Raw genomic sequence first — 27,434 nt, 5'->3', positions numbered from 1 at the left:
CATATAGCGCTCCTTTCCTTCTGAGCCCTCCCATGGGCCCAAACGGCAGTTTATCACCACAAATGGGGTATTGCCACACTAAGGACAAATTGGGCAACAAAATGGGGTATTTTGTTCCCTGTGAAAATAAGAAATTTTGATCACAAATTACATTTTATTGGAAAAAATGACATTTTTTTCATTTCACAGCCCAATTCAAATACGTGCTGTGAAAAAACTGTGTGGTCAAAATGCTAACAACAACCATAAATGAATTCCTTGAGGGGTGTAGTTTCCAAAATGGGTCACTATTGGGGGATTCCTACTGTTTTGGCACCTCAACATCTCTTCAAACCTGGCATGCTGCCTAAAATATATTCTAATAAAAAAGAGGACTCAAAATGCACTAGGTGCTTCTTTGCTTCTAGGGCTTGTGTTTTAGTCCACGAGCGCAGTAGGGCCACATGTTGGACATTTCTAAAAACTGCAGAATCTGGACAATACATATTTAGTAGTGTTTCTCTGGTAAAATCTTCTGTGTTACAGAAAAAAAAATGAATAAAATTGAAATTCAGCAAGAAAAATGAAATTTGCAAATTTCCCCTCCACTTTGCATTAATTCCTGTGAAATGCCTGAAGGGTTGAAAAACTTTCTAAATGCTGTTTTGAAGGGGTCTAGTTTTTAAAATGGGGTGTTTTATCAGGGTTTCTAATACATAGGCCCCACAAAGCCACTTCAGAACTCAAGAGGTACCTTAAAAAAAAGGCTTTTGAAATTTTCTTAAAAATATGAGAAATTGCTGTTTATGTTCTAAGCCTTGTAACGTCCAAGAAAAATAAAAGAATGTTCATAAAACGATGCCAATCTAGTAGACATATGGGAAATGTGAACTAGTAACTATTTTGGGTGGTAGAACTGTCTGTTTTACAAGCAGATGCATTTCAATTCTGAAAAATGCAATTTTTTCAAAATTTTCTCTACATTTTGCAATTTTTCACCAATAAACACTGAATATATCGACCAAATTTTACCACGAACATGAAGCCCAATGTGTCACGAGAAAACAATCTCAGAATCGCTTGGGTAGGTTTAAGCATTCCGACTTTATTATCACATAAAGTGAAATATGTCAGATTTGAAAAATGGGCTCTGAGCCTTAAGGCCAAAACTAGGCTGCGTCCTTAAGGGGTTAAAGAACACAAAAAACATTGATATTATAAAAATAAAAAGCCATCCAAAATTGTATATAGACTTTAAACATGTCAACAGCTATTCTTTAACAATTTACTGTCACGCACAATTGTTTTCCTTTCAGTATTAGCTATTTAAGTACTTGACAGTTTCAGAAAACAAGAGACCTAGGCATGATTCAGTGTAAAGAGGCTCTGTCACCACATTATAAGTGGCCTATCTTCTACATAATGTGATCGGCGCTGTAATGTAGATTACAGCAGTGATTTTTATTTAGAAAAACAATAATTTTTGACAGAGTTATGACCTATTTTAGCTTTATGCTAATGACTTTCTTAATGCCCAACTGGGCGTGTTTTTACTTTTGACCAAGTGGGCGCTGTGGAGAGAAGTGTATGACGCTGACCAATCAGTGACCAATCAGCGTCATACACTTCTCCCCATTCATTTAATCTGCACATAGTGATCCTGCGTTGTTCACTATGTGCAGCCACATACACACATACTAACGTTACTGAAGCGTCTTGAGAGTTAATAGACATCACTTCCAGCCAGGACGGGATGTCTATTCACAATGGCTGGAGGTGATGTCTATTAACTCTCAAGACGCTTCAGTAACGTTAATGTGTGAGTAAGTGACAGCACATCATGATCTAGTAAGATAAATATGTGCAGAGTAAATGAATGGAGAGAAGTGTATAATGCTGATTGGTCACTGGTTGGTCAGCGTCATACACTTCTCTCCACAACGCCCACTTGGTCAAAAAGTAAAACACGCCAGTAGTCTATTATGAAAGTTATTAGCATAAAGCTAATATAGGTCATAACTCCATCAAAAATGATCGTTTTTCTAAATAAAAAACACTGCTGTAATCTACATTACAGCGCAGATCAGATAATGTAGAGGATAGACCACTTAAAGAGGCTCTGTCGGGGGCGTGGCTTGGCACGCAACGGGAGCAGTCGCATGACTTGAGAGCTCCGCTGTGGTTCCGTGCTATATTGATCCTGTGAATATCTTGATCGTTCCTTACCTTCATCATTACGTCCCGGAGATCCAGGCAGCAGTCGGGTGGTAAGAGTGGAGTTATGGGCCCCACGAGAGGTCAAACGGCCACGGAAAAGCTACAGAGCTATGCCCGGGAAGATATCAAAGATGGCGGCCGTGCTTCCCTGCAGCAGCGCTCAAAGGGCAGTGAGACGCCTGGCGGGACGACATCTTCCTCAGCGGTGGTGGAGGAGACAGAGCCGGAACCTACCCCGACAGAGGTGATGAACAAACTCCTGGCAGCCATATCAGCATGCAAGACCTCGCTGACCGGTAAGATGGAGGAGGTGAAAATTGATATAGGCCTCATCAGGCAGGATATGCAGGCCTTGAGAGAACGAGTGACACATGTGGAGGAGAGAGTGTCAGGGGTGGAAGACAGGATGGCGGCCATGCCACGTGCGATTACGGATCTGGAATCCATGACGGAGTTATTAAAACAAAAAAATGATGATTTGGAAAATAGGCTGCGCCGGAATAATATCGGGATAATAGGAATCCCTGAGAAATCGGAGGGCCAAGATCCGGGCGAATTCATATCTAAGTGGTTGAAAGAGATACTGCCAGATGCACCTTATTCGCAGGCCTTTGCAGTAGAAAGGGCGCACAGAGTGCCGGCAAGACCACACCCACCGGGGGCCCCTCCGAGGCCGATGCTGGCCCGGTTGCTTAATTGTAACGACAGGGACATGATCCTACGTCAAGCCCGCCGACTGCAAGGAATTAAGTATAATGGCGTTGCTATATCCATATTCCCGGATTTCTCGGCTGATCTACAAAAGCGCAGAGCTACGTTTATGGCGGTGAAAAGACGGCTGAGGGATCTCAATATCCCATATTCTATGGCGTATCCTACAAGGCTGCGGGTAGTGGATAACGACCGTTCTATCTTTTTTAACTCTCCGCTGGAGGCTGACGATTGGGTGAGAGGGAGGAGATCGCCCCGCCGCGTGTGATCCCTTTGGAGGGTGAGGATGGAAAGTGCTGTAATTTAAAGATGATGCTGGAGTTTCTCATGCGCCTGATGCAGGCTAAAAGGTTTCTTTTTGCTGGTTGATCTCCTGTGTTTAAGGAGGGATTCCAATGTTATGGTACACCCAACTTGAAGTCTTACCCGGCGGGTGGATAGATCCGGAGGCCCTGAAAAGGGTCATTCTTATCCTCCCCATTTCATTTGAATGGACTGTCGGGACTATCAATCTGTTACCATTCTGTTCACGGAGCTTGGCCTATAGTGGGAAGGAGTGATCCGGCCGAAGAGAAGAAGGGGTCTCAGTTGAGAAACTGCAGGAGAGATCCTGGTATATGCGCAGGAAGCATATTACGGTTAAATATTACTGATATATTGTTTACACTGCTGATTGATTTATAGTCCTCCTGTACGAATTTATGGAAAGGGCTTAAGATGTAATATGGTGTTTGAAGATGTAGATAGGGAAGGATACGTTAACACTGCCTAATAGCACGGGGCCTTCCCCGTTACTCTTTGGTGCCACGAGGAGGGCATGATTCGGCAATGGCCTATGTGTCATCTCGCATTGCCGATACAATTTACTGTTTATATGTTAGTTCTGTCGTTTATGTTTTTAACGCCGTATTTAGGCGAAATTATACTCATTTATGAATGCAAATGTCTAAAAAGTCATACAGTGCAAAGAAGGTGGGGAAAGGTCACTAGGGAAAGTATATTGATATTATGCAGGAGTCGGGAGCCATCTTCCCTCCGAGGCAGACATAGTTTCCGGCCCCACTAATGGCGTCTATACCGATCGTGTCTTGGAATGTACGGGGGCTGGTTACCCCGAGGAAAAGGGCAGCCATTTTTGCATGTATCCGTAAATTTAATCCCTCTATAATATGTCTGCAAGAGACGCATTTAATCCCAGACAAAGCGAGATTATTGCGTAGACCTTGGATCCAATGGTCTTCACACTCTTTCCATACGTCCTACTCCCGGGGGGTATCGGTATTAATCCACAAATCTCTGAGGTGGGAAGCGGTCAAACTTAAAGTGGATAAGGAAGGTAGATATGTGTTTATACATGCTTACATCGACACTATACCATTTGTATTACTGGGCCTATATGTTCCTCCTCCGGCGAATATACAGATTTTACATGAGGCTGCCGCATTTGCTGCCGCTTACCCACAAGCTACGGTACTGGGCATGGGGGACCTTAACATGGTCATGGATCCCAAATGTGATAGATTTAGAGGGGAAGTGGATTGTGGGGTTGCATCGGTGGCTCCAACAGAGTTGAATTTGCTATTTCAAGAAATGGGTTGCATAGATATATTTAGGTGCAAACATACTCATGTCATTCTATCGGTAGGAATTCCCTGTCCCGTATAGATTATATCTTTGGGAACGCTCTAATGGTTCCGATGGTAACGGATATTTCTTATGAAGTAAGGGGAGTGTCAGACCACTCTCCGATGGTAGCGCGTTTCAATCACCCAGGGCCTGTGAGGATTGGTAGCTGGAAAATTCATCCATTCTGGCTCACCCTGATAGGGCCGCAAGATCGCATACCAGATCAATTGGAGGTTTTTCAAGATACCAATAACTCGTGTGATAATCTTAATATTTTATGGGATACCCTGAAGGCCTACCTTAGAGGCTGCTTGCGATCTACAATCTCCTATATAAAAAGGGAAGCGGCAAAGGAAGAGGGTCAGTTGGCACAGCACTGTAAAACATTGGAGGGCGAGTATATAGAAAACCCATCTGAAGCAAATAAACATGCATGTCTGACGATGGTCCGTAAATACTTATTATTACTACAAGAAAAAGCTGATAGGAAAATGTTTTTTGCTCGGCAAACCTATTTTGAATTGGGAAACCAATCAAGTAAATTGCTGGCTCATTTAATTCACCACAGCTCTCAGAGCTCAGCAATACTAAAGATTAAGGACAGTCAGGGCCGTGAGTTGACTGATACCCCTAGTATAGCGGCCCGATTCACCCAATTCTATAGGGACTTATACTCCTCCCAGTCTACGTATGATTGGTCCGAGTGTGTATCATACTTGGAGGACTTGAAATTTCCACAGTTAGATGTGGCAGGCAGGGATATGTTAGAACTCGATATCACGGAAGACGAGGTTACACAGGCGGTGAGGGATATGTCGAAGGGTAAGGCATCGGGCCCAGACGGGGTTCCATTGGAGGTATATCTTCGTTACTCTGACCAGCTCATTCCCCCATTATGCTCTATGTATTCGTATGCCCGGGGGGAGGGAAAACTCCCGGACAGTTTCTATGATGCCACAATTGTAGTGTTACTAAAACCTGACAAAGACCCTAGGGACTGTAGTTCTTACCGCCCTATTTCATTACTGAATCTAGACTACAAGATACTTGCAAAGGTACTGGCAAATAGACTGAATAAGGTGATATTACAACTCATCCACCCGGATCAGGTAGGCTTTATGCCGGGGAGGTCCACATCTGACAATATACGCAAGGTTCAAATTTTGGCTCAAATAGGAGAGGCACTGAAGGAGGACTGGGCAATGGCATCTCTTGATGCGGCCAAGGCCTTCGATTCCGTTGAGTGGGCATATTTGTTTGAAGCATTACAGAGGTTTGGTTTTGGCCCGATTTTCATTAAATGGATAAAAATCCTGTATAAGGATCCGAGGGCACAAATTTTGATTAATGGTATAATGTCCCCTTATTTTCAACTCCGTAGAGGTACCAGGCAGGGATGCCCTCTCTCCCCGCTATTGTTTGCAATAGCTATTGAACCTTTGGCGATACGTGTAAGAACGCACCCAGAATATAGGGGAATAGTAGTGGGAGGACGAGAGGAGAGGATTAGTTTGTACGCCGATGACGTAATATTGTATAAATCATACCCGAAGGACAACTTGGGGCTAGCTATTGAAATCCTGAACCAATTCGGTAGATTTTCTGGCCTACATGTTAATTTGAACAAATCATTTTTCATGCCTTTAAAGGAAGTGGGGTGGGCGGAAGCTGAGCACGGCCTGCAGGTAGTGTCGTCCTTTAAATATCTGGGTATTATCATAAACAGAGACCATAGGCAGGATCAAATCACCAATATATTGCCTCTGTTAGACTATATCAAGCTCAAATTCAAGGTGTGGGGGGCACTCCCACTGGCAGTGACGGGTCGCGTAAATTTAATTAAAATGGTTATTCTGCCAAAATGTCTGTATGTTCTGGAGCACGCAGCCATACCAGTATATAAGGCCTTTTTTAAATCCCTACATGCATTATTCCCGGCTTTTATATGGGGATCCAACAGATCCAAACTTAGCTTGGCTACTCTGCAGAGACCTAAACAGGAGGGGGGAATGGCACTACCGGACTTGTTTATGTACTATCTAGCTGGGCAGTTGAGATATCTACAGCTATGGACAGGGTCGGACCCGTTACCAATGAGGGAACAGCCCCTCTCTACATATTTGCATCTAACGCACCTTTGGCCAGTGCTAGAAAGCTCCCCGGGAACTTATAAAAAAATGCTCCCAATCCACAAGGTGGCAGTGCAGGCATGGACGGCGGCCAAACAAATTTATGCATATGCAGATATACAGGTGGACATGCCACTATGGGATAATCCCCTTCTTTCACATCTAATGGAGGGGCAGGCCCCCTCTTTGTGGGATGGCTTTGAGGTACGTAGAGTCGGGGATGTGTATACGGATAATGCCATTAAATCCTTTGCGCAAATGCAAGAGGACTTCCAAATCCCTAGGAAAAGCTTTTATAGATATCTGCAGCTGCGACATGCTCTCGCAAGTCAATACCCTAGGTCAGACCACGAATTCTCACGATTCCCTTTGATTGGAGTTTTTAAATCACAGGGCCCCCGGGGGCTGATCTCGGCTGTCTACACGGCCCTTATACAAGCTAAACTGGCCAATGTCAAATTACCGGTAAAAGATAAATGGGAGAGCCTGATACCAGATCTGACAGGGGAGGAATGGGAGGATGTACTTTCATCTCCTATGTCTGTATCACCGGCGGCAAATAACAAAATGATTCAATTAGCTATAGTTCATCAGAGTTACCTCACGCCGCTGAGACTGCATAGAATCGGCAGATATCCTAGCACTGAATGCCACAGGTGCCGTTTTCCCAGATCTGATTTCTGGCATATGATCTGGGATTGTCCAGTGGTGGCCTCCTTTTGGGGGGAGGTGTTGAAAGTGGTTGAGGAAGTGGTGAAGCAGCCGATCCCCTTTTCACCCAAGATTTGTCTATTTGGGGTGCTGCTTGAAGATCAGTGGCCATTCCACATACGTATTTTATTGCAAGAAGTATTGTTCATGGCAAGGAAAACCATCGCACTTCGGTGGATGGATCAGAGACCTCCTAGGGTGACGAAATGGAAATCGTTGATCAATTCCATTATTCCATATGAGCGAGTATTATATAAGAAAAGAGGGTGTATTGGTAAATTTTATAAAATATGGCAGATTTGGTGTGATTCATCGTGTACCCTGTATACTCCGCATAGATTCACAGACCTGAGGGACCAGTTGCTGCAACCTTGAGGAGGACGGATATTGCATGATTGGTTACTTATAGGATTTCTATATTTTGTATGGAATAACTCAAATTGGCCTGGAAAAGTATTTTGCCCGCTAGGATGTTATTACTGAGGGTTAACTATGTGATCTATTAGGTTATGACATGTTAAATACCACCATAGCCACTATGCATCTGTGTTCAAAATTTGTATGACTACATAAATGTGTTTAATTTCTGTTATGTACTATGGACATTTGTATTGTACAATTCTTTCAATAAAACGAGTAAAAAAAAAAAAAAGAGGCTCTGTCACCACATTATAAGTGCCCTATCTCCTATATAAGGAGATGGGCGCTATAATGTAGGTGACAGTAATGCTTTTTATTTAAAAAAACGATCTTTTTTCACAACGTTAGGAGCGATTTTGGTTTATGCTAATGAGCTTTCTTAAAGCCCAAGTGGGCGTACTTTTACTTTTGACCAAGTGGGCGTTGTACAGAGGAGTGCATGACGCTGACCAATCAGCATCATGCACTCCTCTCCATTCATTTACACTGCACTAGCTATATAGTTATATCACTATGTGCAGCCACATACACAAGCCCTAACATTACTACAGTGTCCTGATAATGAATACACATGACCATCCAGCCTGGACGTCATGTGTATTCAGAATCCTGACACTTCTGACTTTTTTTTGTGAGATTCCGGCAAGTGAAACCAAATCTCGTTTAGCTCCGTAATCTCGCGAGATTTGGTTTCACTTGCCGGAATCTCACAAAAAAGAGTCAGAAGTGTCAGGATTCTGAGTACACATGACGTCCAGGCTGGATGGTCATGTGTATTCATTATCAGGACACTCTAGTAATGTTAGGGCTTGTGTATGTGGCTGCACATAGTGATATAACTATATCGCTAGTGCAGTGTAAATGAATGGAGAGGAGTGCATGATGCCGATTGGTCAGCGTCATGCACTCCTCTGTACAACGCCCACTTGGTCGGCTGTAAAGGTACGCCCACTTGGGCATTAAGAAAGCTCATTAGCATAAACCAAAATCGCTCCTAACGTTGTGAAAAAAGATTGTTTTTTTAATAGAAAGCATTACTGTCACCTACATTACAGCGCCCATCTTCTTATGTAGGAGATAGGGCACTTATAATGTGGTGACAGAGCCTCTTTAAAGAAGCTCTGTCACCACATTATAAGTGTTGTACAATTGCAAACCGCAACCAGCCTGTTTGTCAACTAAGGAGATCAATGAATACAGTGGCATATCTTTTGTAGTTGCAGGTCGTGGCATTGCTGGAAGAGATTTTCTTGAGCAAATCCTCTCATCCATCAAGCATGTGTTCCATATTCTGTATTTGACACTTGGAGATGTAAGCTCAGTCCTTCCTATCCCCCTTCCTCTGTCTTAGTATTGCCCCCTGGTGCATTGCCACACTTCTATATGTTCCTAGGGGAATATATGACTAAAACTGGCACCACTGAATGCTAACAAAACATCTTCATTTGTGGCTGAAGTAACAGATAATTTTTTTAAAACTGTACAACAGATGTCATTGCTACATTAAGACATTTTCATTATATGATACTATACAAAAAGTGCCATCGTTATAGCATTCTTCTATGAAAATAATAACAATCCCTCAATTTTGTCCTCGATACTGCAGTTTCCATGAAGGATAGCATAGTGCACACTTCAGTATAAAGAAAAACTACTGACAGATATAATAAACTTCAGAATCCTAGCTTTCACCACAAGCTGTCAGATCTCTAGATATTATTCACAGAAAGGAATCCCCTGTACAACAAAAATTAATACATAACTTTTAATAAGTAGTAAGCTAAAATGGTAGGCCCTCAGCCTAACACAAAACCTAATGTGGCCTTACCTAATAAGAGCTTCCGTCACTAAAAGTGTAACCCCGAACTCCATCCTGGACCTAGTAAGGACCTACGCAACCCTACTACTAAACTCTGACCAAGAAATATGGGGCTAGTTGACAGGACAGGGGAAGTGAAGCCATCAAGGCCCTGGTATGCCCTAGTAACGCCTCATGCACACGACCATATGTGCCTTCCGAGTCCCGTCAGTGATCCGAGGAAAGATAGGACATGTTCTATATTTCCTCGGATGGGAGATTCGGACCATTTTTCACGGATCCAATTCACCCGATAAAGTGAATGGGTCCGTGAGGACTATCGGGTGCCACTCAGATGCCGTCAAAAATGACCCGAGTGGCACAACGGTCGTGTGCAAGAGACCTTATACTAAATAAGATGAAGGCATCAGTCCGTAAGGATGGCAAACCTTAATCTAAACCTGTCTGTATTATAAGGCCTGTATTGATGTCATAACCTACAGCAGACAGGTATAGAGATTAAAAACATATATTTGCTCCATTTTTCAGTGTAGGTCTGAGCGCAGATAAACTCAAAGAACAATGTGTAGTTAGAAAGGCCAATATAACAGGACACATGCATCTATGACCCAACCCTGATGTAGGTTAGTTGTACATTAATGAAATAAAGGACCATAAATTTAAGCCAAATTACTACGTAAGAAACGCAAACAAGACTGGCAGGTAACTTAATACCTCAGGGCATGATGACCGCTAAAAAGGGAGAAAACTAGAGCTGATGCGGTGCCTAACTGTGGACAACAATGGTATACATTCAAAGAAGGAGAGATGGTCTCTGGATTCCATTATATATATATTTAGACTCACTAGGTATGCTCTTCTTTGATTTTCAGTATTTTAAAGGGGTTATCCGGGATATTAAAATTGATGGCCTATACTTAGGATGGGCCCTCAATATTAGAGCGGTGGGGGTCCGACTGTCGACACCCCCGCAGATCAGCTGTTTAATTGGGCCGCGGCACTCATACAAGCACAACGGCACCTTCAAACACATGGTAGGCGGGGGTCTCGACAGTCAGACCCCCACCAATCTAATATTGATGGACTATTCTGAGGATAGGCCATCAATTTTAATAACCCGGATAACCCCTTCAAATACAAAATACAAAAGATTAGTTAACAGGATAAAGGATAAATTTCTGATCGCTGGGGGGATCCACTGCTGAAATGATGAGAATGGTGGTCCTAAGCCCCTCCCCCCACCTCCTCACTACAACATCTCAGTGAGGAGGAGTTAAAATAGAGTAGTAATTCTGCTAGAGCCATGCCGCGCCATACAAAGTCTATGGGGCCAATGGGAACAGCCGAGAAGATGTCGGGGAAAGAAGGATCGGGTATGTTGGTTTTCTACTTTCCCTATTGGGGACTTCTGAGCTAATACAGTGGGGTTTCCCCATTCAGGACTCTCATTTATTGACCAGGCCTTTTATTGGCAACAAATAGTTTCTGCCCCACTAGAGCAGTGGACAGCAACCTACAACTCCCAGCATGATCTGCCAGTCTTTGGCTAGAATAATAAAGCTTTTGGCTGTCAGAGCATGCTGGGAGTTGTAGTTGGACTTGATGAACAATACTGCATTGAAGACTCGGCCAGGGATGAAGTTCCTATAAAACAGATGTAACTTCTAGAGTCAACGCAGTCATGTGAGGTTGAAGATTTAAAAGCAATAGCGTCCCATATGATGTTCCCATGTTCTCCACTGATGTTACATTCTGTATCTGCAGTATTTGTATAAAGCGCTATACAGGTATAAACAGCTGCAATCTCCAATTACTGATGTCTGGACTTTGATCAATGGCTTATCATTTCAAAGAAGATATGCAGCAACATGATAACTGTTGAACTTGTTGCTTGAGAGCCAATGACATGTTTAGTTTTATGACATGAAAAAAAAGTGTAATTACAGGAATGATTGATTATGTATAAAGAAGTATGGAGTAAACTTTTTTTTAATATACGCTATATGGACAAAAGTTTTGGGACACGCCTTTTAATCATTGAATTTCGGTGTTTCATTCAGTCCCATTGCCACAGGTGTATAAAATCCAGCACTCGCCATGCAGTCGCCTTTACAAACATTTGTGAAAGAATGGGTCATTCTAAAGAAATCACTGAATTTCGGCGTGTTACTGTAATGGGATGCCACCATTGCAACAAGTCAGTTTGTGAAATTTCTTCCCTGCTAGATATTCCACGACCAACTGTGAGTGGTATTATTGCAAAGTGGAAGCGTTTAGGAACAGACAACTCACCCACAAAATGCGGACCACGTAACGTTACAGAGCGGGTCGCCGAATACTGAGGCGCATAGTGCATAATAGTCGCCAACGCTTTGCTGACTCAATAACTGCAGAGCTCCAAGCCTCCTCTGGCATTAACATCTGCACAAAAACTGTGCCCTGGGAGCCTCATGGCATGGGTTTCCATGGCAGAGCAGCTGCATGCAAGTCTTACATCACCAAGCACAATGCCAAGGGTCGGATGGAGTGGTGTAAAGCACGCCACCACTGGACTCTGGAGCAGAGGAAACGTATTCTGTGGACGAGTCTTGGTTTGGCAAATGCCAGGAGAACGTTACGAACATTACCTGCCTGACTGCATTGTGCCACCTGTAGAGTTTGGTAGAGGAGGGATAATGCTATGGGGTTGTTTTTCAGGGGTTGGCCTAGGCCCCTCAGTTTCAGTGAAGAGAAATCCTAATGCTTGAGCATACCAAGACATTTTAGGGAATTGTATGCTTCCAACTTTGTGGGAACAGTTTTGGGAAGGTCCTTTACTGTTCCAGCATGACACTGCCCCAGTGCACAAAGCAAGGTCCATAAAGGCATGGTTGAGTGAGTTTGACGTGGAAGAACTTGACTGACCCACACAGAGCCCTGACCTCAACCACATCAAACACTTTTAAGATGAACTAGAACGGAGATTGCGAGTCAGGCCCTCTCGTCCAACATCAGCGTCTGACCCCACATATGATCTTCTGAATGATAATTCTCACAAACACACTCCAAAATCTTGTAGAAAGCCTTCCCAGATGAGTGGAAGCTGTTTTAGCTGCAAAGGTTGGACCAACCTCATATTAATGTCTATGAATTTAGAATGGGATGTCACAAAGTTCCTGTAGGTGTAGTGTGTAGGTGCCCCAATACTTTTGTCTATATAGTGTATCATAAATTTATATCATGTAGAGAAGAAAGGCTGTCTACATATGTAACGTTGGCAAGGTTATACAGTAAACCTTTGAGAATGGCAAGGCAGTAATGCAGGTATAGTTGTATCTTACCGAAGCTCACGTATTTATGTAACCCAGCGTGGATGATGAGAGAAGAGGAGGGGGTGTGTATGTGGAGAGACGGGGCGGCCTGCAGTGTCAGGGGCTTGCCCAGAGCCAGAGTCCAGGAGCAGAGCCACATCTAGCACTCTACCTGGGATTCCAGCTCTGCTCCTGACATCGCTCTACCCAGAGCTGGAGTCCCGGGCAAAGCGCTAGTAGCTCTCTGCTCTGGGGAAGCCCCTGACATCACTGTCCATATATGGACAGTGATGTCAAGGGATTCCACAGACTCCAGGAGCAGAGCCTAAACTAGAGCTCTGCCCGGGCTTCCTGACATCACTGCTTTCCTATCTCGTCGTCCACACCCCTCCTTCTCTTTCGGAGATCCCTAACTGCCTGACCGTCACGTCTCTCCTTGTACACCCCCCCCCCTCCTCTCATCATCCATGCTGCGGCCAGGCAGTGAGGGAAATCCGAGAGAAAAGAAGACAGAGGGGGTGTGAACGACGAGATAGGTGGAGGGGTAGTGTACTATGGGAGATGACGCTCCATGTCTTTGCTCAGCCTTGCAGAGGCACGGCGCGTCATCAACTATGTTTACAGGCAGTGGGACCAGAGGTGGAGCTCTGAAGAGCTCATGTAACATCCGCCCGGCCCACTGCCTGTAGTTGATGACGTGCCGTGCCTCTGAAAGCCAGAAGTGCTGGCTGAGCAAAGACACGGAACGTCACAGGAAATTAAAAGTTTACTCTGAATGTGGTCACGTGATGCTAATTAGAAGTAAGTGGCCGTTCCCAAAAAAAAAAAGACATTATATTAGAAAGTTAATTGTACATTTCACCATAGGTTAAAATATAAATAACATTTATTCCTGGACCACCCCTTTAATAGCTTTCATAGGAAAACAAAAGAGATACTCGAAAGGCTAAATTCTGTAAATAAATATTATTCATTGTAAAATTAAAAGTTAATGTATTTAATTTTCCAACCAAAATCTTTGAAGGCTGGCTGTGACTGAAAACTTAGAGGCTAAAAATCCATAGAGTGCAAATCCTATTTTTACACAGTGTCAGTGGAAGGAATAGCAATTAGCCAGGAGACAGTGTATTATTAAATGGAATAAGGAAATAGGAGAAATATGTGTTAATAAAAAAATAATTATGCTTATTTCCGATAAGACTGCATAACCCCTTTGTTGCAGAAAATATTGTGACTGTCCCATTTATCTAAATTAAGCTTTCAGAAATCCATGCACATGCTGAAGGCACAACCCCATTCAGATATATGAAAAACATTTTCATCACCGAAATTTCCTCAACAAATCTGCGGTGTGTGACTATATCCTAAGAAATTGTAGAGCGAGTGTGATTTATAATCTATTATCTCAATCACTCACACCTTTAGAAACTCTGACATATTTCGGAACACAAGGATTTTTACTATAAAGGGCTTCAGTACACATCCAGAGGATTCCCAAGTTTGCCTGCAAGCTGCCCATGTTTATAAGATTATACTGGGGCATATCTATCAATAGTGTTGTAGGAATTTCACGAGTCAGCAAATTGCACCAAATTTATCAAGATTGTACATGGCATAAAGCTGGCGTAACAAGGCAAACTTCCTTACTCCACCTTATGACTGATGTTCATGTATGCCAATATCTTCCAGTAAAAATTGCTGCACGTTAATAATATATTTGGTGAACCTGTTGAGCATGGCCATTTTATGCACCATTTTTTAAAACTGTAATAGTTTGCGATGTTTGGCTTAAAATTTCCAAAAGTGACTGTGACCCCCTACTTTAGAAAAACACCGGTGTGTACAAAATGTGTTAGTGTTGTTAGAACTGGTTACAAATTCGGCTGTCTTTTTGATTTTTTTGGATAAATTTCTGTAATTAATGAGAACCACGGAATACATTTTCATGAGGCATAAAATGGGCCAATAAGATTATTTCTTTCACTCTGGTCCTTCAAATGCAATTTTGTCAGGAGCTCTGTACACTATAAATCCTAACACCACAGCAAAGTGGCATTTTACTGGGCTGTACAACAGAAGTTGCCAAAACAATGCCCCTTCTCTGACATCACTCAGTGCTCTGCAGCTATTGGGTGAAGTTGCATATAATTTACTTCCTGCTCTGCCCGCCCCCTGCATGCACACTGCAACATAATACTGGTAATACTGCGAGCTCTCTGCTACATTTTAGCTGCTTCCTATTGTATTTGAACCAGAAAGCAGAAGCATTATCTGAAAGGACACGTAGAACTCTCAGCATTAGGTACTATGTGCACATCTGCGTCGGAAGCTCTCTTAAGAGCTTCTGTCGCAGATTTTGTCGTAAATTTTGTACAAATTAGCACAACTATTTTGTCAGGTGAATTGACGGACACTATGCTGTTGATGTCCGTCATGTGACGGATACGCCACAACATTAAATTAAAATTTTCTGCTCCTATGTAGAGATGAGTGAACTTATCAAAAGTTCGGTTCGGCTAGTTCGCCGAATTTCCCGAAAAAGTTCGATTCGGACCGAACTAGTTCGGACCGAACCTGTAATTTCCGTGCGCCGAGCATGCTACTGTCCAGGGTGCTGATAGAGTTAATGGGCTGCACTAACTCTTTCAGCAACCTTGACAGTACATGCTCGGCGCGCGGAAAATAAAATTTTAATGTAATTAAAAAATAAAAATAATACGTTCATACTTACTTTCCTCCTGTCCGGCCTCCAGCGATGACGTTTCATCCATGTCGCCGCTGCAGCCAATCACAGGCTGTAGTGGCGGTCACGCACGTCAGGATGACGTCAGAAGGCCGGCCTCCAGGGATGACGCTTCATCCCACGTGACCGCCTCTGCAGCCAATCACAGGCTGCAGCGCACTCTACACTACACTACACTACATGAGCAGTAAAAAGAAAAGTGACGGGACCGTTCAAATCTTCGTGGGAACGTCTTAGGTGAGTTTATTTATGTATGTATGTTTGCATGTATGTATGTATGTATGTATGTTGTCATGTATGTATGTTGTCATGTATGTATGTGTATATGTGCATGTATGTTTGCATGTATGTATGTTTACATGTATGTTGGCATGTATGTATGTTGTCATGTATGTATGTATGTATATATGTGCATGTATGTTTGCATGTATGTTGGCATGTATGTATATATGTGCATGTTTGTATGTATATTTGCATGTATATATTTGCATGTATGTATGTTTGCATGTATGTATGTATGTATGTTTGCATGTATGTATGTTGGCATGTATGTATGTATATATGTGCATGTATGTATGTTTGCATGTTTTTATTTTTGCATGTATGTTTGCATGTATGTTTATATATATGTGCATGTATGTAATTATGTTTGCATGTATTTATGTTTGCATGTATATTTGTGCATGCTTGTATATATGTATGTATGTATCTTTGCATGTTTGTTTGTTTGTATGTATGTATGCATGCATGTATGTATGATAGTTTGCATGTATGTATATATGTGTGTATGTTTGCATGTATGTATATGTATGTATGTTTGTATATATGTATGTATGTTTGCATGTATGTTTGTTTGTATTTATGTCTGTATGGCCATATATGATACTGTCTGCTGGCGCCCTGTATCTAAGTCAACTTCACGGCAGGCTTCTATACATGGTATAACAGTCAGTATCACACATTAAACGGAATCTAAGCCTACGACATGTTTTATTTCATTTTCTTTAATTTATTTTTTTACAGGTTTGGTGTTTGGACTACGTCGGTTTCGAGGACTACTTAGATGACCGGTTTTTTTTCTACAATAAAATGGTTAATGAGGGTTGTGTTGGGGGTGCTTTATTTCAATAAAATATTTTATCTATATCTTTGTCTTTTCTTTTCAAATTTTATTACTACCACTTTAGTAATGGCCGCTGTCTGAGTGACAACATCCATTACTAAGGCGAGGCTTAGTGTTAGCCGGTGCAGAGGCTAACACTAACCACCATTATTACCCCGGTACCCACCACCACCAGGGGTGCCGGGAAGAGCCAGGTATGATCCAGTACCCGACCATCTGTTGTGATGGTTGGGCTCTGGGGCGACCACAGGCTGGTATTATGAGGCTGGGAAGGGCCAAAAACAGTGGACCTTCCCACCCTTGTAATGCTAGGCTGCTGCTGCTGTGTTGAATCTGGCTGGTTATAAAAGTGGGGGGGACCCCACAGCATTTTTTAAAATTATTTATTTATTTATTTTTTATTTTTTTTAAAAAAGACATGGGGTTCCACCCAATTTATCACAACCAGCCACATACAACACAGTGTTATTAGCCTGGGAATGGACAAAACCAGTGGCCCTTCCCACACATGTAATGCCAGACTGCTGCGGCCTTGTATATGGCTGGTTATCAAAAATGTGGGGGACCCGTTTATTGTTAAATTTGTTAAATTAAAAAAAAAAAACGACGTGGGGGTCCCCCCCATTTTTATAACCAGCCCGATACAACACAGCAGCAGCAGCCTAGCATTACAAGGGTGGGAAGGTCCACTGTTTTTGACCCTTCCCAGCCTCATAATACCAGCCTACGGCCGCCCCAGTACCCGACCATCACAACAGATGGTCAGGTACTGGATCGTACCAAGCTCTTCCCAGCACCCCTGGTGGTGGTGGGTACCGGGGTAATAATGGGTGGTTAGTGCTAGCCTCTGCACCGGCTAACACTAAGTACCGCCTTAATAATGGACGCTGTCAATCAGCCAACTGCCATTATCTAGGCACTAATAAAGTAAAAAAAAAAACACAAAGACAATTCTTTTTTATTGAAATAAGAAATCCCCAACAAAACCCTCGTTAACCATTTTATTAAAATTTGAAAAAACGTAGATCTACGCAGTAGTCCAACGAATCGAAGATGTAGTCCAATCGGTACATCAAAATCTGCAACAACATAAAAAAACAGTTATCAATGTGAACAATACCAATACTTCTACTCACCTACACACATATATACACGCACACACAAACAAACAACCATACACAAACACACATATATATGCACAAACACAACAAGATATACACAAACACCACACACAAAGAGACAAACACACACACATATACACAAACAAACACATATACACAGTTATACACAAACACAACAAGATATACACAAACACACACACATATACACACACATATACACGAACTAACACATATACACAAACACATATACAAACAAAAACACACATACCCAAACACACACATATACACAAACACACACATATACACAAACACATGTACACAAACAGACCCATATATACACAAACACACACATATACACACAAACACACACACAGAAACATATACACAAACACATATACACAAACACACCTATATATACACAAACACACACACATAAACATACAAACACACACCCATATACACACATATACACAAACACACATATACAAAAACACACACACACACACAAACATCTACACACACACACACAGTTCACAGCAGCACAGAGTATTTCAAGAGATGAGCGTGCGGATCTTGTGCGGGGTGGTGACTTGCCAATCATGTGAAGGTGTTATTGAGGACAGGAGTGGAGGAGAGGTAACAGACTGAGCTACGTAATGGTAAGAGCAGAGTTCACAGCAGCACAGAGTATTTCAGGAGAGGAGCATACAGATTTTGTGCTGCTGTGAACTCTGCTCTTACCATTATGTAGCTCAGTTGTACCTCTCCTCCACTCCTCTCCTCAATAACACCTTCACATGATTGGCAAGTCACCACCTCGCACAAGATCTGCACGCTCATCTCCTGAAATACTCTGTGCTGCTGTGAACTCTGCTCTTACCATTACGTGGTGACTTGCCAATCATGTGAAGGTGTTATTGAGGACAGGAGTAGAGGAGAGGTACAACTGAGCTACGTAATGGTAAGAGCAGAGTTCACAGCAGCACTGAATCTGCACGCTCATCTCCTGAAATACTCTGTGCTGCTGTGAACTCTGCTCTTACCATTACGTAGCTCAGTCTGTTACCTCTCCTCCACTCCTGTCCTCAATAACACCTTCACATGATTGGCAAGTCACCACCCCGCACAAGATCCGCACGCTCATCTCCTGAAATACTCTGTGCTCCTGTGAAATCTGCTCTTACCATTACGTGGTGACTTGCCAATCATGTGAAGGTGTTATTGAGGACAGGAGTGGAGGAGAGGTACAACTGACCTACGTAATGGTAAGAGCAGAAATCACAGCAGCACTGAATCTGCACGCTCATCTCCTGAAATACTCTGTGCTGCCTTAAACTCTATGGACAGGTCAGGATCCTGTTTCTTTTAAATGCTGCACTGTAGCGCAGCCTTATATAGTGGATCGAGCGGGTTCCCCAGCAGCATTTAAAAGAAACAGGATCCTGACCTGTCCACAGAGTTTAAGGCAGCACAGAGTATTTAAGGAGATGAGCACGGCCTGCCACGGGCAGCCGGTCGTTTTTCCGAGCCGTGCTCCCATTATGAAAATATATTACCCGTAATGACGGGTGGCTACATGTGTGCACCCGTCATTACGGCAGCGTTGCTAGGCGACGTCAGTAAATAGTCACTGTCCAGGGTGCTGAAAGAGTTAACTGATCGGCAGTAACTGTTTCAGCACCCTGGACAGTGACTACCGATCACAATATAGAGTAACCTGTAAAAAAAAAAGATGTTCATACTTACCGAGAACTTTCTGCTTCCTCCAGTCCGGCCTCCTGGCCGTTGCCTTGGTGATGCGTCCCTCTCGACATCCGGCCCGACCTTCCTGGATGACGATACAGCCCATGTGACCGCTGCAGCCAATCACAGGCTGCTGAGGCCTCTGCAGCCAATCACAGGCTGCCGCGTCAGAAAAGAAGGTCGGACTGGAGGAAGAAGAGGGACTCGTCACCAAGACAACGACCGGGTACGTATGAAATGCTTTTTATTTTATTTTTAATCAGCAGCCTCTTTTCTCTATCAGTGATTGATAGAGACAAGTGGCTGCCGATTTGTATAATATTTTTGACCGGGTTCGGTCAAAACGGGTTCGGCCGAACTCGGTGAAGTTCGGATTCGCTGCGAACCGAACTTTTCCGGATGTTCGGACCGAAACCGGGTTCGGTTGTTCCGGTTCGCTCATCTCTACTCCTATGATGGGATTCCTAGTGCATATGTGAACTTAGCCTAATCAGTATAATGTATGGAGTGCATGTAGTGGGTGGGCAGAGCAGCTTGGAAACTTGAATTTGAGTGACCAGAGTGAAATAATTTATGTGCCTGATATGTTACATGAGCCTAGTAGCTCCATTTTATGAACATTTGCACTTTAATAAATGTCCTGGGTCTCTGATCTTGGACAGCTGCACTACCTCTTAATTTTGGATTGTATCATTGGTTTCCATCAGAATATAGTATGTTCCTGCCAGTATAAAGAAAGTTCTCAATTTCACAAATACTGGTATTTGGAATTTGCTATTTGGCATTGGTAGTTGGCTTACTTTAAGCAGACATAAACAAAATGATACTAGAAGACATCAGAGAACTGTACACAGCGACTCCAGATATAATTTGTGGATATCAGTTTGACGAGTAGCTCTACTGACATATCTGTTTTACTAAATCCTTGCATTCCCCATTAAATAACAAGTCTGGAGCATCTTTTCTTAGAACTCTGCATTGTGCCGCCCCCCCTGTTATTCCTCCTGGTAATGTATGAATAAATTGACTGTTACCATTTTCCTTGTCAATTAGGGTATTTCCCTACACACTCTGCCTTTGTCAGCAATGATTGGATAGTGTGAAAGTGTGTAGGCTCATACCCCATTGACAAGGGGAATGGTGACGCCCAGTAGTCAATTTATTCATTCATTACTAAGACGGAGTAATAACAGGGGAACAGCACAGCACAGAGTTATAAGAAAAGATGCTCCAGAAGTATTGACTCAAACAGACAAGTCAGGAGAACTGAGAGGACATCTTTATGTCACAATATATTGCTTCCAAATTCAGACCCAGTATCTTTAGTGAACAAGACCATCAAAGTGTAGGAGGCCACATTTCATCATGTCTTCTTTGATCTCTATTTATAGAACTATCACTCTTCCCTCTATTTACCAGAAGAGCATAATAATGGTCTTTGTGTGAAGCTTGTTTAGGACTTTGTGGGTTCTTTTTCATCACTCTATGATGTTATTTTTGTACTTTTACCAAACTTGGCAGATATGCAGTACAAAGATTCCTGGAATAACTTTCCACTGTCTGTTTTTATAATCTGAATCCAATGTCCTTGCATTTTTACTTGGAATCGTTCTCAATGGTATAAGTCTATATACATTTTTATTGAAATTCATCTCCACAGCAATATTCCCTCTAAGTCTTGACATCTCCTGATGGAGCAATTAGGGAGCCGGGCAAGTCTCCATCAATGGTGGGCGATCTGATGACCAAAAGTAATATCCCCAGTAAACACTAATATAGCGACTAAATAAGAGAATAAGAAAATTTATGTTAAATTAGTTTTAATTACTTTTTTAAATACTATAATATTACAAGTACATCAGTAAAATAGACAGTTCTAAACACCAATTATAGGCATCAATGAAAGAATCCCTCTCTTACACCACTGCCCCTATAGATAGCTCCACACAGACCCCCTGTAGATAGCGCCACATAGACCCCCTTGTAGATAGCGCCACTCAGACCCCTTGTAGATAGCTCCACACAGACCCCTCCTGTAGATAGCGCCACAAAGACCCCCCGTAGATAGCGCCAGATAGACCCCCTGTCGATAGCGCCACACAGACCCCCCTGTAGATAGCGCCACACAGATCCCCCCTGTAGATATTGCCACACAGCCCCATGTAGATACTACCCCATGTTGATACTGTATATACTGCCACGCAGACCCCCCCCCCTTGTATATACTGCCTCACAGACCCCCCGGATATACTGCCACACAGCCCCCTTGTATATACTGCCACACAGACCCCTTGCATATACTGCCACACAGCACCCCTTGCATATACTGCCACACAGACCCCTTGTATATACTGCCACACAGACCCCCCTTGTATATACTGCCACACACAGCCCCCCCTTGTAGATAGCCACACAGTCCCCCCTTGAAGATAGCCACAGAGCCCCACTTGTAGATAGCCACACACAGCCCCCCTTGTAGATAGCCACACAGAGCCCACCTTGTAGATAGACACACACAGCCCCCTTCTAGATAGTGCCCCCATTCCCTTGTAAGTAGCGCTGCACAGCCTCCCCCCTTCCATTATGCTTAGTGCAAACACAGCAGAGAGCGCTAGCCAACCGCTACAACTCTCCGCTCTGCCTGACATGACTCATCGTCAGGAGGAGGAGGTGGTCATGCGGCGAAGATCGGATCACTTTTGTCTGGGGTCGGTGACGGCACAGGACTGGTCCAGTTCAGTCACCTGACCTTACGTCAGATGACTGGATTGGTCCACTCCCGGGTCCGACCTCACTTGTCAGCGGACGGCCTGCATGCCGTCTCTGATACTCTGGGCTATCTTCTCCCTCTCTCACCTTCCAGGAATTCTCATTGGGTGGCCGCTCCGTGAAGGTGAGTGATGGAGGAGATTGAGAAACTCCCGTGTTGACAGTGCGCAGGCTTTAAAGTTCAGTGAGCGGGGGCCGTGAAAGGTGCGCAGCCGCGCACCGTATAGGGAACATTGCTCCACAGTAGTACTTTTTAGGTACATAAACTTCAAGGGCCATTCCATTATAAAAGTAAAACCCATAAAGAGTAAGAAGATAGGAAGAAAATACAGAATTGTTGGAATTCTTATACATGTGCGGGAACGAACAATTACACTGAAGGAAGAACTATTGGTTTCTACAATAGTGGTTGGCCCAATAGGTCTGTAGCTTTTTTTTTTACTAATTCCCACCAATATTTGTTTAGCTGGTACAATAAGATTTAATCACGTATATCTTTCTAATGTATAGTAATAACATCCCTAGGGACTAAATTCAGTCACTGACCACCAGGGTATAGACACTAAGTGGACTTCATGAATTCACACCGTCTATGACCTGGGGTCTGCAATACTACATACAGACAGTCCTAACAAGATTTGCAGTATTGCACTAGCACGATTATATACTCTATGTAACGTCCACAGCCACGGACCGTTTTTCTGACTTACCCCTCGACGGCCGCAGCCATGGATGTGTGAGTGCTGGGTGGAAACTCCCTCCTGAGAGACGCCGGCACTCATTTCCACTTCGCTATGCTCGGTCCCGCACATGTAAAAAATCACTAATTAGCACATGATCACACTGGACCATAAAAAGGGCTCTGCCCTTTTACTCATTGCCTGAGCGTTGTTGTGTATACCCATGTTAGTCTTAGCAAATGGTCCCTCAGTGTTAACCTGTTCCCGTTGTTCACGTGCCCTGCTACCTGTATCCTGTATCCCGTGCTATATTTGTTTCTGTGCCTTAGAGAGTGTTGGAGTCGTGTTATGCCACCTGTCCCGCCTGCTCTCTCACACCACATCTGGTGTCATCTGCCTTCTAGTTCACCTGTGCCTAAAGCCTCCGCTACTGTCTGGACTATCAAAGGTACTCTTGCACTAGGACTGTTTTTTGGCCAGCTGCTACTCCGCTACGGCCTAGTGGCGAGTCTACTTACCTACGGATCATGACACTCTATACACCAGACAATGTCAATTTATCTGAGGAATTAGTAGGCAACATGGAGGGATGCGGAAGTCCTGCCTTTGGTTAGGTAGCTCACAAAATTGGGTAGCGCTGAGTGTGGGCCCTGCCCAGATCCAAAATTTACTTCAATGTTTTTAAGAAATTATTTTGCAGATATCACCATTTACTACTGCTACTCTTTATCTTTTCATTCAAGAATAATTTTGTAGAGAGTTTTTTCATACTCCTTATGCGGGATCTAACGTAGGTGTCTGCAAGCATTTCTGTATGGCGTACCGATTAAAAAAAAAAAAAAGAAATAATCAAACATGTGCCATGCAATTCATGAAAGTCATATAACACAAAGTGTTACCACATATGTGACATAAACTAATTAGTCAGTTCATTAAACTTACATCTCAGTGTGACCTTTGTCCCTGACTTTCTTTGCAAAGATAATCTGTAGTGCCTATGAGGTGACGGAGCTGAACACAGGCCTCACAATGGTCTGCAGTAAGCCTGCTTCATGAGGGGCTGAGGATGGAATTCATGTGTGGGATCTGCTCACACAGATACATCAACCCAAAAAATTACAGCTGCTCAGAGACAAGTGCACATATTGTTCCCTGCAAGGCTTATGTGGCTCATAATGGATGAGGGATCATATTTTATTAGGGGCGACAGTCGCCGTTTCTAGGAATACACTACGTTTATTAAACTCACGTTTCAACCCAGCCCAATGCCACCACTTTGGCTTGATTGATGGCTTTAGCGTGCGCTGACGTCACTGGTTTCTTCAGTGAAATGTCATGCAAGTGCCTTGCGTTTTTCGAACCTAATGAAACCAGTGACGTCAACACACACAAGAACCATCAATGAATCTAAGGGGGCAGCATTGTGCTGGGTTTAGGCTGGAGAGCTGGAGCAATTGTACTTACGACTCAGAATCCCAGGCAAACATGCCCCATGTACCAACTGTGGCATACGTTCCATAGGTTGCCGACCCCTGATCTATCATGTATGTGGGCCTCCTGACTATCCACGCTGGCAGATGTCGGGTGAAATGAGGAGAATTCAAACATGCCTGATCCTTTGCCCCCCAGGAGATGAACCGCTGCTAGATTTGACTCTCAGTGGCTTGTCTTCCTCTTTCCAAATGTCTTAGTCTACGGCGGTGGTGGTGAATCCAGATATCGAAAACAGAAGCTATGAATCTTTACTGTTCATGGAAAGATAAAAGGTCATATGTAAGCCACAGCTATGTAACGAAAGTGAATATAAAGGCTATAGCGCCATTATATATCAACACTTGGTCACCTGGCTGTGATGTACGTCGGTCTAAGCCAGCTTAGTATTATGTCAAGCCCCGTGAGGGCACATACAGTTATCTAGGTACTGATAATAGAGAGCCAATAATAATGAGATTTATGATTAGATATAGTTGTGGATGATATGAATATATGAGGCCGGGCTGACTTGTTCTCTACAATGTGATTAATAAAGTGTGCAGAAAAGAGAGCAAAAAAATCAGTGTCATCTCCCTTACAAAATGAAAATAGTAAGGCTATAAGTTGCCATCAGGGCCGAGCCAAGATATGTGGAGACTTCTGGGCAAATATATGGGGGCACCATGACATATATATATATATATATATATATATATTTTTTTTTTTTTTAAAGAAAGGGCATAGAGAGTAATGCTTTGTTCACATGAACATGGCTTACGTTCATAACTTAGCCATGACTGCAATGACACATTCATTTCAAATGGATGCAAATGAACCCTGATGGATTTCCATTGATTTATAATGGGGCTAGTCAGGTTTCCAGTATTTTTTATGTCAATAATCGCGCTGTAGACTGTGCTATTCTTATCAACACAAACACCGGAACCTCGGGTGGAAAAGTTTGTACAGAGCATGATACCGCCATAATACAGCACTTCAAAAATTCTGTGCTGCCAAGTCAGAGGCAGGCACAGCCATTGGTGCGTAAATTATTTTCCATTGGTTTTGCATACTTATATTAAATGGCTTGTCTGCTGGTTACATAGTTACATAGTTAGTACGGCTGAAAAAAGACACATGTCCATCAAGTTCAACCAAGGGAAGGGAAAAGGGAAGGAAAAATTTCTACACATAGGAGCTAATATTTTTTTGTTCTAGGAAATTATCTAACCCTTTTTTAAAGCCATCTACTGTCCCTGCTGTGACAGCTCCTGCGGTAGGCTATTCCATAGATTCACAGTTCTCACGGTAAAGAAGGCTTGTCACCTCTGCAGATTGAACCTTTTTTTCTCCAGACGGAGGGAGTGCCCCCTTGTTTTTTGAGGGGGTTTTACAAGGAACAGGATTTCACCATATTTTTTGTATGTGGCATTAATATATTTATATAAGTTAATCATGTCCCCCGTTAGTCGTCTTTTTTCAAGGCTAAATAGGTTTCATTCTTTCAATCTTTCCTCATAACTTAAATTCTCCATGCCCCTTATTAGCTTCGTTGCTCTTCTTTGTATTTTTTCCAACTCCAGGGCATCCTTTCTATGAACTGGAGCCCAGAACTGAACTGCATATTCTAGATGAGGCCTCACTAATGCTTTGTAAAGTGGTAATATTACATCCCTGTCCCGCGAGTCCATGCCTCTTTTAATACACGACAATATCCTGCTGGCCTTTGAAGCAGCTGATTGACACTGCATGCTGTTATTGAGTTTATGATTTACAAGTACACCCAGATCCTTCTCAACAAGTGAATCCGCCAGTGTAGCTCCCCCTAGGACATATGATGCATGCAGGTTGTTGGTACCCAGATGCATAACTTTACATTTATCTACATTAAACTTCATCTGCCAAGTGGACGCCCAAACACTTAGTTTGTTTAAATCTGCCTGCAATTCATGAACATCTACCATAGACTGAACTATATTACATAGCTTGGTGTCATCTGCAAAAATAGAAATAGTGCTATTAATCCCATCCTCTATATCATTAATAAATAAGTTGAATAATAGTGGTCCCAGCACTGAACCCTGGGGTACACCACTTATAACTGGGGACCATTCAGAGTAGGAATCATTGACCACAACTCTCTGGATACAGTCCTTGAGCCAATTCTCAATCCAATTACAAACTATATTTTCTAAACCTATAGTCCTTAATTTACCCATTAGGCGTCTATGGGGGACAGTGTCAAATGCCTTTGCAAAGTCCAAAAACACTAAATCCACAGCGGCCCCTCTGTCCAGACTTCTGCTCACCGCTTCATAAAAACAGATTAGGTTAGTTTGACAACTTCTGTCCTTAGTAAAACCGTGCCGGCTGTCACTTATAATACTATTTATTGTCACATAATTCTGTATATAGTCCCTCAATAGCCCCTCAAACATTTTCCCCACGATGGATGTTAAGCTTACTGGTCTATAATTACCTGGGGAAGACCTAGAGCCCTTTTTGAAAATAGGCACCACATTTGCGCTGCGCCAGTCCCTTGGCACTATACCAGTCACTAGAGATTCTCTGAATATTATGAAAAGGGGGACAGAAATAACTGAACTAAGCTCTTTAAGAATTCTAGGGTGTAACCCATCTGGTCCCGGGGCCTTGTGCACATTTATTTTATTTAATTTAGCTTGGACCATCTCTACATTCATCCAATTCAGTATATCAACTGATATATTAACAGCATCGGCAGCGGCTAAATCAGCTGCTCTTTCTTCAGTTGTATATACAGAGCTAAAGAACCCATTTAGTAACTCTGCCTTCTCTTGATCCCCTGTGATCAACTCCCCATTACCACTATCTAGGGGTCCTACATGTTCAGACCTTGGC

Source organism: Rhinoderma darwinii, chromosome 1 (assembly GCF_050947455.1).
Source record: "Rhinoderma darwinii isolate aRhiDar2 chromosome 1, aRhiDar2.hap1, whole genome shotgun sequence".
NCBI classification, from domain to species: domain Eukaryota; kingdom Metazoa; phylum Chordata; class Amphibia; order Anura; family Rhinodermatidae; genus Rhinoderma; species Rhinoderma darwinii.
This window is presented reverse-complemented; position numbering follows the sequence as displayed.